Source organism: Mandrillus leucophaeus, unplaced genomic scaffold (genome assembly GCF_000951045.1).
Source record: "Mandrillus leucophaeus isolate KB7577 unplaced genomic scaffold, Mleu.le_1.0 Scaffold77, whole genome shotgun sequence".
In the NCBI taxonomy this organism is placed as follows: Eukaryota; Metazoa; Chordata; class Mammalia; order Primates; family Cercopithecidae; genus Mandrillus; species Mandrillus leucophaeus.
The window spans coordinates 3,802,936-3,819,531 of record NW_012108363.1 but is presented as its reverse complement, the minus strand read 5'-3'; positions in this window follow the sequence as shown (position 1 = coordinate 3,819,531).

The window sequence follows — 16,596 nt, the reverse complement described above, 5'->3', positions numbered from 1 at the left end:
CTTGGTTTTTGTATCAGATGAGAGCATATTCCAGTTCTCCTATTTAATAGCTGTCTAGCATTGAATACATTATTTAAGGTGATTGATTCTTATCCTTTTCTTTTTATAATTAGGAGCACAGTATCATCTCTTGGTTCTTTATTAAAATGGAAATGATAGTAGCATTCTTATAAAGATTAAATATAAAAAATAGCATTTAAGGTGCTTAGTTATATGGAACATCTATGAAGTTACACTATGTTCTGGAACATAAAACAAGTCTTAATACATTTAAAAGGATACCAATGATACAACATGTTTTCTGACCAAAACAGAATTAAATTAGAGATCAATAACACAAAGATATCTGTAAAATCCCCCAATTATTTGAAAACTGTATAAAACACAGCTTAATAATCCTTGGATTAAAGAGGACATCAGAAAGAAATTAAGGAAGTATTTTGAACTGAATGAAAATGAAAATAAGGCATGAATTTATGAGATGCTGCTAAAGCAGTATTTAGGAGAAAATTTATAGCACTAAGTGCCTGTACTAGAAAATAAAAACAACAATGAGACACCATCTCACACCAGTCAGAATGGCTATTACTAAAAAGTCAAAAAATAACAGATGCAGGTGAGGTTATGAAGAAAAAGAAACACCTATCCACTAGGTGAGAGTGTAGATTAGTGCAACCATTGTGGAAAGCAGTATGACAATTCCTTAAAGAGCTAAAAACAGAACTACCATTCTACCCAGCAATCCCATTACTGGGTATATACCCAGAGGAATACAAATCATTCTACCATAAAGACACATGCATGCGTATGTTCATTGCAGCACTATTCACAATAGCAAAGACATGGAATCAACCTAAATGTCCATCAATGGTAGACTGCATACAGAAAACGTGATACATATACAGCATGGAATACTATGCAGACATAAAAAAGAACGAGATTATGTCTTTTGTAGGAACGTGGATGGAGTTAATGGCTATTATCCTCAGCAAACTAACACAGGGAAGGAACAGAAAACCAAATACTGCAAAGTGGGAGCTAAACGATGAGAACTTATGAACACAAAGAAAGAAATAATAGACACTGGGGTCTACCTGAGGGTGCAGGGTGGAAGGAGGTAGAGGAACAGAAAAGATAACTATTGGGTACTGGGCTTAATTTCTGGGTGATGAAATAATTTGTACAACAAACCCCCATGCCATGAGTTTACCTATGTAACAAACCTTCACATGTGCCCCAGAACCTAAAACAAAAGTTAAAAAAAAAAAAAAAGAAAATAAGAAAGTTCTCAGATCAATGACCTGAGAGTCCACCTGAAAAAAAAAAAAGAACAAACAAAAAAAAGAGTATGTTAAGGCCAAAGAAGCAGAAAAAAAGACACAATAAAAATCAGTGAACATGTCAATGAAATAGAAAAACAATACAGGAAAATCACTGAAATAAAAAACTAGTTCTTTGAGATCAATAAAATTGATAAACCACTAACTAAACTGAATAGGAACAAGAAGACATTAATTATAAAAGATCAGAAATGAGAAAAGTGACAGAATTACAGATTCTACAGATATTAAAAGAATAATAAGAGAATATTTTGAACACTATGCCTGTAAAATAAATGATATATTCTTATAAATTTGACAAAAAATGAAATGGACAAATTTATTGAAAGATACAATCTATCAAAGATAACTCAATGATAAATAGCCTGAATTTGTAGTTAACAACCTTCCCACAAAAATGCACAAAACAAACAAACAAACAAAAAACCCACCAAATTCCAGGCACAGATAACTTCCTTGGAATCCTATCGAAAATATAATAAATAATACACAAACTCTTCTAGGAAGTTGAAAAGAATACTTACCAACTTATTCTATGAGCCTACCATTAAAAATGATATTATAAGATAAGAAAATTATAGACCAATATTCTTGAAGATTATAGAGCAAAAAATCTTAACTAAAACAGTAAATCAAATTTCAATGAATATAAAAGGGATAATATATTATTGATACGGCTCTGATGAGTGGAGAATACCAGGTTCTTCGTCTCTAGTGGAATTAGAAAAAAATGACACGGACACATGTTGAGTAGTTTTAAGGAGCAAGGAGTTTAATAGGCAAGAAAAAAGGTGTAAGAAGGAAAGAAGCTCCCCTGTACAGAGACAGAGGCAGGGGGGCGCCAAAGTTGAGAGATGGAACTCCACTTTCAGGTAGTATTAGCCAGCTACACTCGATGGCGGGAGGAGGCAGTGTTTGATTTCCATAAGGCTCAGGGGATTGGTTAGACCAGGCATGTCATTCATGTAGCCCGCGGAAAAAACTGGCCCTCCCACCCTAGCCTTTTAATATGCAAATGCAGGGCACCATGATGTTCCATACATACGAGGATATGTGGGGCGGCCATGCTGCTAGGCACATATGGGGGCAAGGGCAAGAAGACAAAGGTGGAAATAGCCATGTTGGGTAGACCCAGTTTCTAAAGATTGGCATTTGCATATCAAAGGTTGCCTGCCTGGGTCTAAGAGCCAGGACTTTCATACTAGACAAGAGCTGTCAAAAATCTTCCAAGGACTCCGTTTTTCTTTTCTATCTGCCTAAAATAATTTCTTAATAATTCGTACCTCAAGTAAATTACATTATTCTGGAGTTTATCCAAGATATGAAAAATTGATTTAACATTTGAAAAATCAATCAATGTAATTCACCATATCAACAAACAAAAAATACACACACACACACACACACACAAAACCACCAAAAATGTAGAAAAACACTTAACAAAAAATAATATATATTTATGAAAGAAAAAAATGTCTTAGCAAACTAGAAATTTGCTCAGGAAATTTGTTCAGGAAAATTCCTCAACTCGATAAAAGGCCCATAAAACACCTATTTTGTATGCAACAATAATAAAATTAAGTGAAAGTTTGAATGCTTTCCCCTCTATAACCAGAAACAAGAAAAAGATGTCCATTCTTGCTAGTTCTATTCAACATTGTACTGATGTTTTAGCTAATAAAATAAGAAGAAGAAATAAACAGTATATAGAATAGAAAGGAAAAAGAAAGCTGTCTTTGCTCTCAGGTGATATAATCATCTACATAGAAAATCCTATAAACCTACCAAAAAGTTACTAGAAGTTGTAAATATGAACGTGGTTTCAGGATAGAAAATCAATATAAAAGATTACATTTATATATCATGGCAGTAAACTAAAATTAAGAAACTATGTCACTTATAGTAGAATAAAAAGTATGAAATAGGAATTATATTTGCCAAAATATGTGTAAGATGTACACTGAAAACTGCAAAACACTGTTAAAAGAAATTAAAGACCTATAAATGGAAATATATACAATGTTCATGGATCAATGAAGATGATGCAATATTTTTAAGATGTCAGTTCTCCCCCAAATTAATCAACAGTTTTAGTGTAATCCCAATAAACATCCTTGCAGAGTTTACTGTACAAATTTACAAGCTAGTTATAAAATCTATATCAAAATACAAAAGACCTAGGATAGCTAAAATAACTGTAAAAAAACAAAGTTGGAGGGTTAACACTATCTGATTTGAAAACTTATAAATATACAGTAATCAAGTCAATGTGATGTTAGTGTCAAAACAGATAAATCAAACAAAAAATAGTACAAAAATAGACTCAACAGACATATGGGCAACCGATTTTTGGTAAAGGTGCAAAGGCAATTCAGTGAAGAAATGATAGTCTTTTTAACAAATCATGGTGGAACAGTTGAGTATCTGTATGGAAAAAACAAAGACAGAACTTCATCCATCTCTTGAACCATATACGAAAGTTCACTCAAAATGAGTCATAGGCCTAAATGAAAAACCTAAAACTATGAAACTCCTAGAGGAAAATATAGGAGGGAATTTTTGTGACCCTAGGTTAGGCCAAGATTTTTTTAGGTGCAACACCAAAAGCACAATTCATGAAAGAAAAAATTGATTCATTGTATTACGTTGAAATTAAAGACTTTTGCTCTTTGAATTACATGGTTAAACAAATGAAAAAACAAGGCACAGAATGAGAGAAAATATTTGTAAATTATATATCTGACAAACAATTGTATTCAGAATATATACAGAACTCTCAAACCCAGTATTAAAAAAAAAAAAAACTCAACAAAATAAAGAAACCTTTTGCATTTATAAAAAAGTATATAAAAGGTTTGAACTGACACTTTACAAAAAAAGATACATGGATGACAAATAAGCACAATACAAAAATGTTCAACATCACTAAGTAAATGTAAATAAGACAATGAGATACCACTCTACCCCTGTTAGAATGACTACAGTTAAAAAGACTAATCATAGTAAGTATTGCCAAAGACAGAAAGCAACTGAAGCTACACTGCTGGTCAAATGGCCCAAGTACATTGGAAAACCTGTTTGGCAGTTTCTTAAATAGTTAAACATGTGCCTACCCCATGTCCCAGCCATTGTACCCCTAGGTATTTACACAAGAGATATGAAAGCATAGGTCCATACAAAGGCTTGTGCATGGGCCAGGTGCAGTGGCTCACACCTGTAACCCCAGCACTTTGGAAGGCCGAGGTGGGTGGATCACCTGAGATCAGAAGTTTGAGACCAGCCTGGCCAACATGACGAAATCCCACCTCTACTGAAAAAATAAAAAATAAAAAAATTAGCTGGGCATGGTGGCACATGCCTGTAGTCCTAGCTACTTGGGAGGCTGAGGCAGGAGAATCGCGTGGACCCAGGAAATGGAGGTTGCATTGAGCCAGATCACACCACTGCACTCTAGCCTGGGCGACAGATTGAGACTCAGTCTCAAACAACGACAACCAAAAACAAACAAACAAACAAATAAAAACCCCACAAAAACCTTGTGCATGAATGTGTATAGCAGATTTATTTGTAATAGTCCAAACCTGGAAGCAACCCAAATTTTCATCATCAGATGAAAAAAATAAAGAAAATTGTGTTTTACATTGAAATGCTACTCAACAAAAAAGCAATGAACTACCAATATACACAGTAACATGGATGAATCTCAAAATCATTACACTGACTGATAAAGACAGACAAAAACGGGATTTATTGTATGACTTCATTTATTTGAAATTCTACAAAATGGAAACTAATCTATATTAATAGCAGGTCAGTGGTTATCTGGGAATAGCAGGAGATAGGATGGAGTGGACAGAGAGATTATAAAGGACAAGCAGGCTCTTGGTGGGAATGGATATGTTCATAATGATGCTTGTCATAATAGTTGCATAAGTGTATACATAAGTCAAAGTTTATCAGATTGTACACTTTGAACATGTAGTTTGTTACATGTCGACCATATCTCAATAACGCTGTTTTGATTTTTTAAAACGTGTTCAGCACATGGTAATTGCTTTCTTTTGCTTCCAGTTCTCTGACTGGCTTTGTTTTGTATCTTTCCTGATGAATCTCCAAAGCATGGATAGCTCTGACTTCACAGACCAAATGGATTTAATGTCTCCGATCAAACTCTGATCCACTAATAGTGGCTGCCTATACCACTGCATTGAGCAGTGTAGACAGAATAATGGCCCCCAAAGATGACCATATCCTAAACCCTGGAGGGCGAAAGGGACTCTACAGATGTGATTAAAGTTAGGGATCTGGAGATGGGTAGGCAATACTGGATTATTCAGTAGTCCCTAAAAGCAAAGGACACTTTCTGGCTGTGGTCAGAGAGAGAGAGCAGTGTGGGAACGGTGTGGCAAGCTGTTGCTGGCTCTGAGACTTAAGGGGCTATGTGCATGGACCAAACAGAGGCCTCTGGAAGCTAAAAAGAAAAAAAAAAAAAAAAGGCAAGGAAAATAGAATCTTTTTGGAAGTTCTAGAAAGAAAGGCAACCCTGCTTTATTTTAGCCCAGTGAAACCTGTATTGGACTTCAGACCTATAAATCCGTAAGATAATAAATCTGTGTTATTATAATCCACCAAGTTTGTGGTAATTTGTTATAGCAGCAATAGAAAATTAATCCAAGTAGCAAAGAATATCGTCATTGGTTAATTATGTCTACCACTAATACCACAGGGGAAAGAAGCATGTGTGCTGCCTGTCTGCCGTCTTGATTCTCTGTTGAAGGTATACTGGCAGTGGCAGCTATGGAGGCACCTTCATTTATGGTGTCTACTGTGTGCCAACCTCTACATGAGGTTCTTTGCATATGTTCCTTCAGTTATCTTTACACCAGTCCTTTCATGAAGTAAATATGACTTCCTCCTTTGAGAGATGAGGATCAGAGAATTGAGACCTTACCTAAGTCCTTAATTTCAAATGCTGTTTTTTATTCCTCCTTGCTTGCAAACAAAGCAGGAAACCTCAATAGAACATAGGTGAACTAGGTTTCAAGTGTTGATGGAAAACAAGAACAAACACAGATGAAGAGCCTTTGTCTTGGAACAATACTTGTGGCCCTGGGAGTGGCGCACCTAGTGTTACTAGCACAGCTGGAGATCCTAGAAGTATCTTGGGAGTGGGGAAGGAATAATACATTTCTAATATTTGGTAATTATCATGAATCTGCTTGTTTACACTTAAAATTCAGCACAGAGGAATACCACTTATTTTCTCTCTCAGCACGGTATGTGTGACGCATCCAGCCAGCTGCCGCGTTGGGCTCCTGGCCCCTCTGGGAGTGGGGACTTGTGTATGCCCCTGCTGAAGAGGCTGCACTGCCTGCATCCTTCCTGCCTGCTCTGTGTCTTCCAAGATTGCTCCAGGCAGCCACGCTGCGGACAGCACTACTGAAGTCTCTTTCTTGGAGTGAAATTGCAACATCATGTGTTGGGGCAAGTGAGGGAGCAAGACCCCAGATAACCTTCAAAACAGAGCTGTGGAACCAGGCCAGGCCACTGTCATTTGCCATTGCACAATTTTTCTTTCAAAAAAAAAATTAGCGACTTGGGGAAGCATAGAGAAAGGTTGAGGGCCTGGGTTCAGCACTGAATATTTCCATGACTTAGGCTTTCTGAGCCTTAATTTTTTTCACTTATAATGTGAGAGTAATAACAGCACCTCACATGGATACAACAGTGGCTACCATTTACTAAGCATATACTATGTGTCAGGCACTGAGCTAAAAAGTTCACATGCAAATCTCATCCCAATATTCTTATGAAAGACAGACCGTTGCCCCTAGAGATAAGAATACAGAGGCTCAAAGAGAATTAGTTACTTGCCCAAATTCACACAGTAGTAAAGGAAACTAAGCAAGACGCTTGACTCTAGTACTCAGAGAACTTTACTGCCATGGTAAAGGACTTAGCATAGCACCTTGCACATAGTACATGTTCAGTAGGTTTTAGCTAGAGTTACATTGGCTTTAGTGTTAGTATTCAGTAGTAGTTTGGATCTGAGGTCCCCTTAACCTCACTCCTTTTATTACTTGTTTACAGTAAAATAAAACACAGATATAGAAACCCTTACAAAAACTGCTGTCTGGCTCAATGAGTTGTTATATGACACACACCACTTTAGCCACCACCAGGTCAAGAAATAGAACTTTCCAAGCCATCCCAAAGCCCACCATGGGCCCCATCAAATCACAGCCATCAACCAAAAGTAACCACAGTCTTGACTTTTGTGGGAATAACTTTGTTGGACTTCCCTTTCATCACCCAGTGTGTGTCCCTAGACACTATAGTTTATTTTTTGGTATATGTCTTGTATGTCTTTTAATTTACAGACATCCATCCCCACCTCAACCCCTCCCCCAGTTCATTCTTTCTTTCTCTCTCTTTCTTTCATTCCTTCTTTCTTTCTTCCTTTCTTTCGTTCCTTCTTTCTTTCTTCCTTTCTTTTTTGAGACACAATCTCACTCTGTCGCCCAGGCCAGAGTGCAGTGGCATGATCTCAGCTCACTGCAACCTCCACCTCCCTGGTTCAAGCAATTCTTGTGCCTCAGCCACCCAAGTAGCTGGGATTACAGACGTGCCCCACCACACCAAGCTAATTTTTGTATTTTTAGTAGAGATGGTGTTTCACCAAGTTGGCCAGGCTGGTCTCAAATGCCTGACCTCAAGTGATCCACCTGCCTCAGCCTCCCAATCTGCTGGTATTACAAACATGAGCCACCCCACTCAGCCAGTTCTTTCTTTTTCTTACAATTTACCTGACTTGCTTTCTGGGATTTTCTCACTCTTCCTCCCCACCCCTCTACTTGTAACTGGACTTCTTTTTCTTCATCTCTGTTGTCTGTATCCTGCTCAGTTTTTATTCTACTCCCAGCAGTTTTTCCCTGTGTGAGCCCACGTCCTAGAAGGGAGACCAAGGTGTCAGTTTAGGGAGTTCATAGGGGCTAAATTGCTCCAGATCCTCTACCTTTTTCTCAGATCCCTTATGCTCCCCAGCTGATGGCTCAGGCAAAATGCCTCCTAGTTTTAGCTGCCACTCTCGAATTGCTTCATGCGTTCTGCAGTAAGTTCTTGTTCCTGTTTTGAGTTTCTCCTGTTCTCAGGTCTACCAGATACCCATTGCTTCCCTTCCGTCTGCATGCACAGACACCAACACTGTGTGAGTATTGGGGAAGTTGCTGCTTTATCCCCACAGTCTGTATCTAGGATTCATGGAAATATCTTGCCATTTTTTTAAAAATTTTGTTATGTATTTTCTTTGTTTTTATGTGGATATCAGGTAAACTGAAATAGGATACTACCAACGCTCTCATCTACCAAAGTCTCCTAGAACTTTTGATTCTTCTTTGATCACAGGATCCTGTTCAGATCTTGCTTCTCCTTGTGTGCATGGAAGACCACCAAAGTTACCCTACAAGGACCTGCCTCATGATCCACTAAACTCTGCTTTCTATTCAGTGATGATGGAAAAATTGTGTTCTAGCAAGAGAGGTTCGTATTCCTTCACAACAGATTTTCAATTCAATTTAGCCATGAAAGAAGCTACCAGGCAGAGAAGAGATCAAAGATCCTGTAGTAGGAGGCAGCTGGACCGGAAATTTAAGATCCCTTCCATCTCTAGTATCTTGGGGTCTCTGACAGTTTAGGAAGGACCCACCGAACATCCTCAGCTTCCTGTAATTAATCTTATCCTGAGAAAATAGTAAAAGTCTCTGCGGATTAGGCCTCTAAGCCTTTGAATATGAGATTTCCAAAGGTCACCAGAACAAGACTGGAATCCTCTTCTCCCGTTTTCATCATCATAGGTATGTAAGTGGTTTTATAAGAGAAGTTCCCATTTTTACTTAACTGAATGAGACACTATCCAAAGAAGTTAGCATTGCTCCTGCTTTTCATGAACTCATGGTCTGAGTCAACAGTATAAATTGCTGGTTTTTATATTTACCTCACACTTTTAAGGAACCATGAAATAATATTTGGCACAAGGAGGAAAATTCTTATATGATCATCAGCATTAATGGCTTATCAATGAATCTTCCCATTTATAGAAAAATAAAACTTAAGTACAACAAAGAGTTTTAGGATTTTGCTGAACACCTCTCACCAGTTATATTTTGCAAAAATATTCAAAGCTTTTTAGAATTCTGATTTTGGAGGAGGAAGAAAGGAGAAGATGTTAGCCTCTCTCTCTCGGCCCTTCCCTTTCCATCCTTTTCCAGAAGAAAAGAATAATCTGATGGATCTCACCTGAGGATGCCAATTAGGTCCCTATAATGTGTCCCAGAGTCACTGTGTATGTCATGTTTTGTTCTGGTGATAAAAGACGTGTTTTAGAGGCCTAGAACATTCTTTTAGATCCCTTCCTGTTTTGTTCTATCACTACTTTTTCAACCACATCCTGAGGACCCAAAAGATCTGAAGGACATCTCAGGGATCCTAAAAAATATTCTTCAAATTTCATTTTTAAATACATATAAACCACTTTAAAACTGGCAATAAACAAACATACCTTCAAATGTGCCATATATCAATTTTATTGCTTTGAGTCTAACATATACATTAATGTATCTCACACTTTTGTGTGAAAATATATACAAATCTTGGAATAAATCTTCTGCTATCTTTTTATTAAAGAATTTCCTGACATTACAAGATAAACTGCTTTTAAAACCATATTATTATTACAACTAATCTGTTTGAGTCAGATTTTCTTAATACTGGATGTATTAGATATGTTTTGGTTGCGCAAGATAGAAATCCAAATCAAACTGACCTAAAAGACAAAAGGGATATTACTGGTTTGTGTAACAGAAAAGTCTAGGGGTAACACTGGGTTAAGTTCCAGCTAGATCCAGACACTTCGGTGGTGTCCTGTGCAGTCCTGAGCCCCTGCTCATCTGGGTAGTGCTTTCATCTTGGTTTCTTCCTTTATGTAGTGCTGAGATGACCCCCAGCAACTCCAGACTGATGCTCTTCTAGCTTCAAGGCAGCAGGAAGAGCTTCTGTTTCCTGGTGCTCCCGAACCCCGCCTCCCAGACCCACCTCTCTACCTGGGAGTGGGACCAACTACTCCAGAATGACATGACCAGAATTGGGGGTGGGGAGAGGTGTGGAAAGTAGACAACAGAGACTAGGTCCACAACAGCAGTCCACTCTACTGGGCAGGCTAAACAAATTACAGGAGCACACTGGACCCCAAGACTGCACTGTCCCCATTTGATATCAGTCTTTGATTTCAAACACCTGAGTTCCCCAGAATGGCCTCATTGTTCTTACATATTGATGGCATAGTAGGTAAACATTATGCATTTGAATCTAAAAATAAAGTTAAGATATAAAATAGCTTTTTATCCATTTAAATACTTGGAGGTTCTACATAAGATCTGTCAAAAAAAAAAAAAAAGATGAGTTTGGTATCTTAAAAAAGTTGAAACTTATTGCTGTACATGCATTTACATCCAAGGTAAGTTCAGTCACTACAAAGGCTTCTTGGCCACACAAGCTTATGGTGATAACTGTCTCTTTTTTGTGTGTTTTACTCATTTGGCTGTTGGTCTAAGAGGCTGTGAGGCAAAGGGGAAGCTTGTAATCAGAAGTTCAAGTCCAGGCTTTACTCCTTACTGTCCTTCTGACTTTCCTTATCTGTAAAATGGAAACGGTGATGGCTGTTCCCTTATCATAGAGGATAATTAAGCCAGAAGGTTTTGAGGGAAGGTTCTTTAGAATCGGTAAATGCTTTTTACTGCAATCAGTAAAAATCTTGCTTACTCTTGCTCCTATACCTTTTCCATGAGAACAGGCCTAGGCCAATCTGCTGGAGGATGAAACACATAGAACAAAAGCCATGTTGACCAGGCAGTCATGCCAACTGAGGTCATCCTAGACCAACGAATAGTCAGTCAACTCCCAGACATAAGAGCCTAAACCAGAAGAATTGCCCAGCTGAGCCCAGCCTAAACTTCCAACTTCCAGATTTGTAAGCTAAATAAATGCCCACCGTTTTAATTCCCTAAGTTTTTCCTTGGTTTTTGTTTTGTTTTGTTTTGTTTTGTTTTTGGCATCCTGTTGTGGTCATCAATAACTATTTTACTCCCAGATAATGAGACCAAGAATTTTGTGTTACATCTTATCCATCACTGCATCTTACAAACAAAAGTTAATAAATATTTGCTAATGGAAGTATGTTAAGGACTCTCAGCTTTTATAAGGTGTCAAATTCTGAAGTTCTTCAATTTCTCCAACCCTCTAAAGTGATATGAGAGAAGTGGAATTCCAATATTATTTAAAGCTTTCTAACATTCAGGTACTCTGTGAGGTAGTTTTTCTGCAGTACTTCATTTAATCTCCACAGTATCCTTGAGAGGCATGTATGAATTTTCCCATTTTAAAGATGAAGAAACTGAGGGTAAGAGAAGTGAAGTAAGTTACCTACTTACTTCACCTTACTTGACCTTTCTCTAAATACCATCTTTTTCTCCAGTGGTGTCATATTTGTTTATCTTAGATCCTAGACCTTTATTAGATTTTATTTTCTCTCATACTGAATGATAATCTATTTATTGATTAGCATACTTGTTTGATACTTTAAAATTACAAATTGTTGGTTTTCTTGTATTTGTTTCTAAGAAACTTTATTCGTTGTAAATAAATAAGGGAAGAAGTTGCTTTCCAAAGATCTCGAGAATCTAGCATTTTCTTAGCCCAAATTTGGCCCTTACTCTGGGTTTCTGGTCCCAATATTTGAGTTGTTCTCCTCTCCACACCCAACAGAAGTTATTTTTAAGTTGCAGTTTTATCCAAAGAGCATTTTTCAAAGAATGCCTTGGAAGGTCCTGGAGTTTCTCTTCAGCTCAAGAACTGTCCCTTGGCCCCACCCCCTCAGTCTGGGGAGTTTATTTTGGTCTATGCAAGAGTCACATGTTTTCTTTTGATGAAGTCATCTGGGTATTTTGCTTCCATGCCCTTGGTCCTATTTCCTTAAGAAAGGCTGGTGTCTCTGTGATCTGCCAGGGACAGAGAGGTGGGCACTCTTTTCTGTCAGTTAAGAAGCAGAATCACCATGAAGACCCTGCCTCTCCAACCCTAACTACACCCATGGCTTCCCCTGGGTACCCCCCAATCCAAATCCTGCTCTTTCTCCTAAGCCCAGCCCATCCCCCTCTCTGCCAAGATGAACTCCCTGACTCATGAATTTATAATAATATCCCTCTTTTCTGAATGATTAGAAAATCTAAAACACTCGATTGTCTATTTATTTAGTAGATACAGACAGTCTGTATCTACTAAATGATGTAGATACATTTAGTCTGTATCTACTAAATGAATGATGATTCAACTTACAATTTTTTGACTTTACGACGGTGTAAAAGCACTACACACGCAGTACAAACTGTACTTTGAATTTTGAATTTTGATCTTTTCCCAGGCTAGCAATATGCAGGATAATGCTCTCTCATGATGCTGGGCAGCAGTGAGCCACAGCTCTCAGTCAGCTGTACCATCAGAAGGGTAAACAACTGATATGCTTCAGTGTGCTGTATCCGATAAATTACCTAAGATAGTTGACACTTTATTATGAAATAGGCTTTGTATTAGATGATATTGCCCAACTCTAGGCTCCTGTAAGTGTTCTGTGTATGTTTAAGGTTGTCAAGTTTAAGCTATGGTATTCATTGGATAGGTTTGGTTTATTAAATGTATTTTTTTTTAATTTATTTCCATAAGTTTTGGGGGAACAAGTGGTTTTTGGTTACAAGAGTAAGTTCTTCAGAGGTGACTTGTAGGATTTTGGTGCACCTATCACCAGAACGGTATACACTGAACCCAATTTGTAGTCTTTTATCCCTCACCCCCTCCCACCCTATCCCCTGAGTCCCCAAAGTTCATTGTATCATTCTTATGCCTTTGCATCCTCATAACTTAGCTCCCATTCATGAATGAGAACATGTGATGTTTGGTTTTTCATTCCTGAGTTACTTTACTTAGAATAATAGTCTCTAATTCCATTCAGGTTACTGTGAATGCCATCAATTCGTTCCTTTTTATGGCTGAGTAGTATTCCATCATATATATATAGCACAGTTTCTTTATCTACTCGTTGATTGATGGGCATTTGGGCTGGTTCCATATTTTCGCAATTGTGAATTGTATTACTATAAATATGCATGTGCAAGTATCTTTTTTTGTATAATGACTTCTTTTCCTCTGGATAGATACCCAGTAGTGGGATTGCTGGATCAAATGGTAGTTCTACTTTTAGTTCTTTAACGAATCTCCACACTGTTTTCCATAATGGTTGTACTAGTTTACATTCCCACCAGCAGTGTAAAAGTGCTCCCTTTAAGTGTATTTTTGACTAACAATATTTTCAACTGACAATGGGTTTATCAGACCATAACCCCATAGTAAGTTGAGCAGCATCTGTGTTTACTGGGTGTATACATGTGCCAGGCTGTACCCTCAGAGAGCTTACAGTCTACCATAGATGAAAAACCACAAATAAATATGATACATTCAGGTGGTGACAGTGATTATTTTAAACACAATATAATGGAATGTAATAAATAGGAGGATGAGGAGGGTTACTTCAGATAGGGTGATCAGGGAAAAGAACTCTGAGAAAGTGACATTTGCATTGAAAGGACTCTGCCTTTCCTCTGAGGGAAGAGTGGCCCAGGTGAAGTATATGATAAGTGCAAACGCTGTGGGGCAGAAACTAGCCTGGTGTGAGAGAAAGAAGGCCTGCGTGACTAGAGCAGAGAGGTAAGGGGACAGTGGTGCAAGATAGGGTTGAAGGGGAAGGGTAGGCCTATCAAGTACACCAGAGGAAGGAGTTTGGATTTTGCACTAAATGCAATGGAAGTATTGGAGGGTTTTAGGCATAAGAGGCATATCTTAATATTTATTAAAAATCCCTTTGACTGCTGTGTGGAGACTAGAATAACTACAGGGATACAGGAGGGTGATGGCTATTTCTGTAGAAATGCTAGAGATTTGTACAAAGATGGAAGAAAGATTGTCATTTTTTTTAACCAGCTTTTCCCTACATGTAGTAATCTCCTTTCTATGTATATTAAGTTCATTTACTTTTAAGCTTGGACTGTGTCTTGTATTTTGTTCTATTACTTACAAACCCAAGCCAGACTAGAACCAAGACAGGTACTTAGATATGTGACCAATTAACTCTGTTTAATTAATTAATTATTATTATTATTATTATTTTCGAGACTGAGTCTCACTCTATCGTCCAGGCTGGAGTGTAGTGGCACGATCTTGGCTCACTGCAACCTCCGCCTCCCGGGTTCAAGTGATTCTTGTGCCTCAGCCTCCTGAGTAACTGGGATTATAGGTGCCTGCCACCACGCCTGGCTAATTTTCGTATTTTTAGTAGAGATAGGGTTTCACCATGTTGGCCAGGCCTGTCTCGAACTCCTGACCTCAAGTGATCTGTCGGCCTGGGCTTCCCAAAGTGTTGGGATTACACGCGTGAGCCAATGCGCCCAGCCAACTCTGTTTAATTTTAAATTTCTATGTATTTAGATTAGGCATCTGGTAAACCACCCCCTCCCCCAAACTATAAGGTAAATTTGGAATGCACCTTTGAAGTCTTTGGGTCTAAGTTTACATTTCAATTTGCCACCTACTAAATCTTTGCCTACCAACCTTCCTCTAGACTGATTCACAACAGAAATGCCCATGCCATTGAGACCAGTGTGAAGCTGTGTCTGCCTACTTGCAGATGTATGATTACCTGATAAATCCTGTCTTGTATAAGACATTCTCCTCTGGTCTCTGTACCTTGCAGCCACTCACAATCCTAATTGATATAATTGATCATTTGAACATTGTTCAGACACGCCTATACCTTCTTCCACTCTGTGAAACAGTCAATGACATATGGTGGGTGGGTTTGAGGGCTCTGCCAGACACCCTTCCAAGGATTTCACACATTTACAAGGCAGCAGGTGACACCTGGGAAGTCTCCGGGCATTTTCAATGCCTCCTCTTCAACAATTTCCTCACTCGCTGTCAGATCTCACATCTCAGCAGCAAAGCTTATTATTCAAGGTGGCTAAACTCCTCCAGGTGGAGTGAGAATATCCTGACCTTTCTCTGTGAAGCGTCACTCTTTTTGTAAGCTCAAACAGTGTTGCTAATGGATGATGAGGTGATCTACCGTGCACTTTGGTTCCTATAGATTTCTCAGGTTTATTTGAACAAGTCTTTTCTCTGCTTCTGGTAGTTGGCTGGGTCGAGGAAAGGCAAGCCAAATAAAACTTCTGACAAACTTAAAGTTTCCTGTTTAGCCAGAGGGTACTTTTAGGGTAAGGGACTGTTTGATTCTTTAGTAAAAGATTTGTAGAAATAGAGGACTTTAGAGTAAGAAAAGCTCTTACAGATCATCCAGTCATTTGGCAGAAGAAAAATGTGGAGCAGAAAGTTTAATTCCCCGTGACATTGGAGCTATGCACTCTTCTGAGTACCATGGCAAGGTAATCTCATGTGCATAAAATATTATTTTATGCTAGGCACTAGAGTAAGTTTTATACACAAATTAATTTTATTTCTTCCTCCCAACAATTTTAGAAAACAAATGCTGATATCACTGTATTGCACAAGGGATAACTGAAATCCAGAGTTTCAAAATCTTTAGACAGTGTGGTAGCTTGCATTATTATTTTCCATTTTCACCTCCTTCTCCCCATGTTGGTATTTATCCCTACCACATAGATGTTGGCCTTGGCAATTTGACTTGCTTTGACCAATGGAACATGAAAAAACACAGCATAGGTCACATCCAACCAAGCAAACATTTGTAATATGATTGCATGATTCAACTTGGTTTATTGCTCCTGTGCCCTCTGTTATGAGAAGTCATGTCCCAAAAGCTGCTTCTCCATTAACTTGGGTCTTGCAGTAAGAAATGAATCTGAACCCAACAATGCCTGTTGCTACAACTGACCTGTAGCCAACACAATGTAATATGAGAAAGAAAGAAATATTTTGTAAGCCATTGAAAGTTGGAAGCTATTTGTTACACAGCATGGCCTAGTGAAAGGTAATGAACGCAAGTGGACAGAGCCGGGATCTATACCCAGACCTATCTGCCTCCAAATGCAATACCCTTTTCACCACAAAACATTCCTTCCTGTCCACTCCAGTATGCTTTAGCCTCAGTAGCAAATACTGCTTTCTCAGACCCATACCT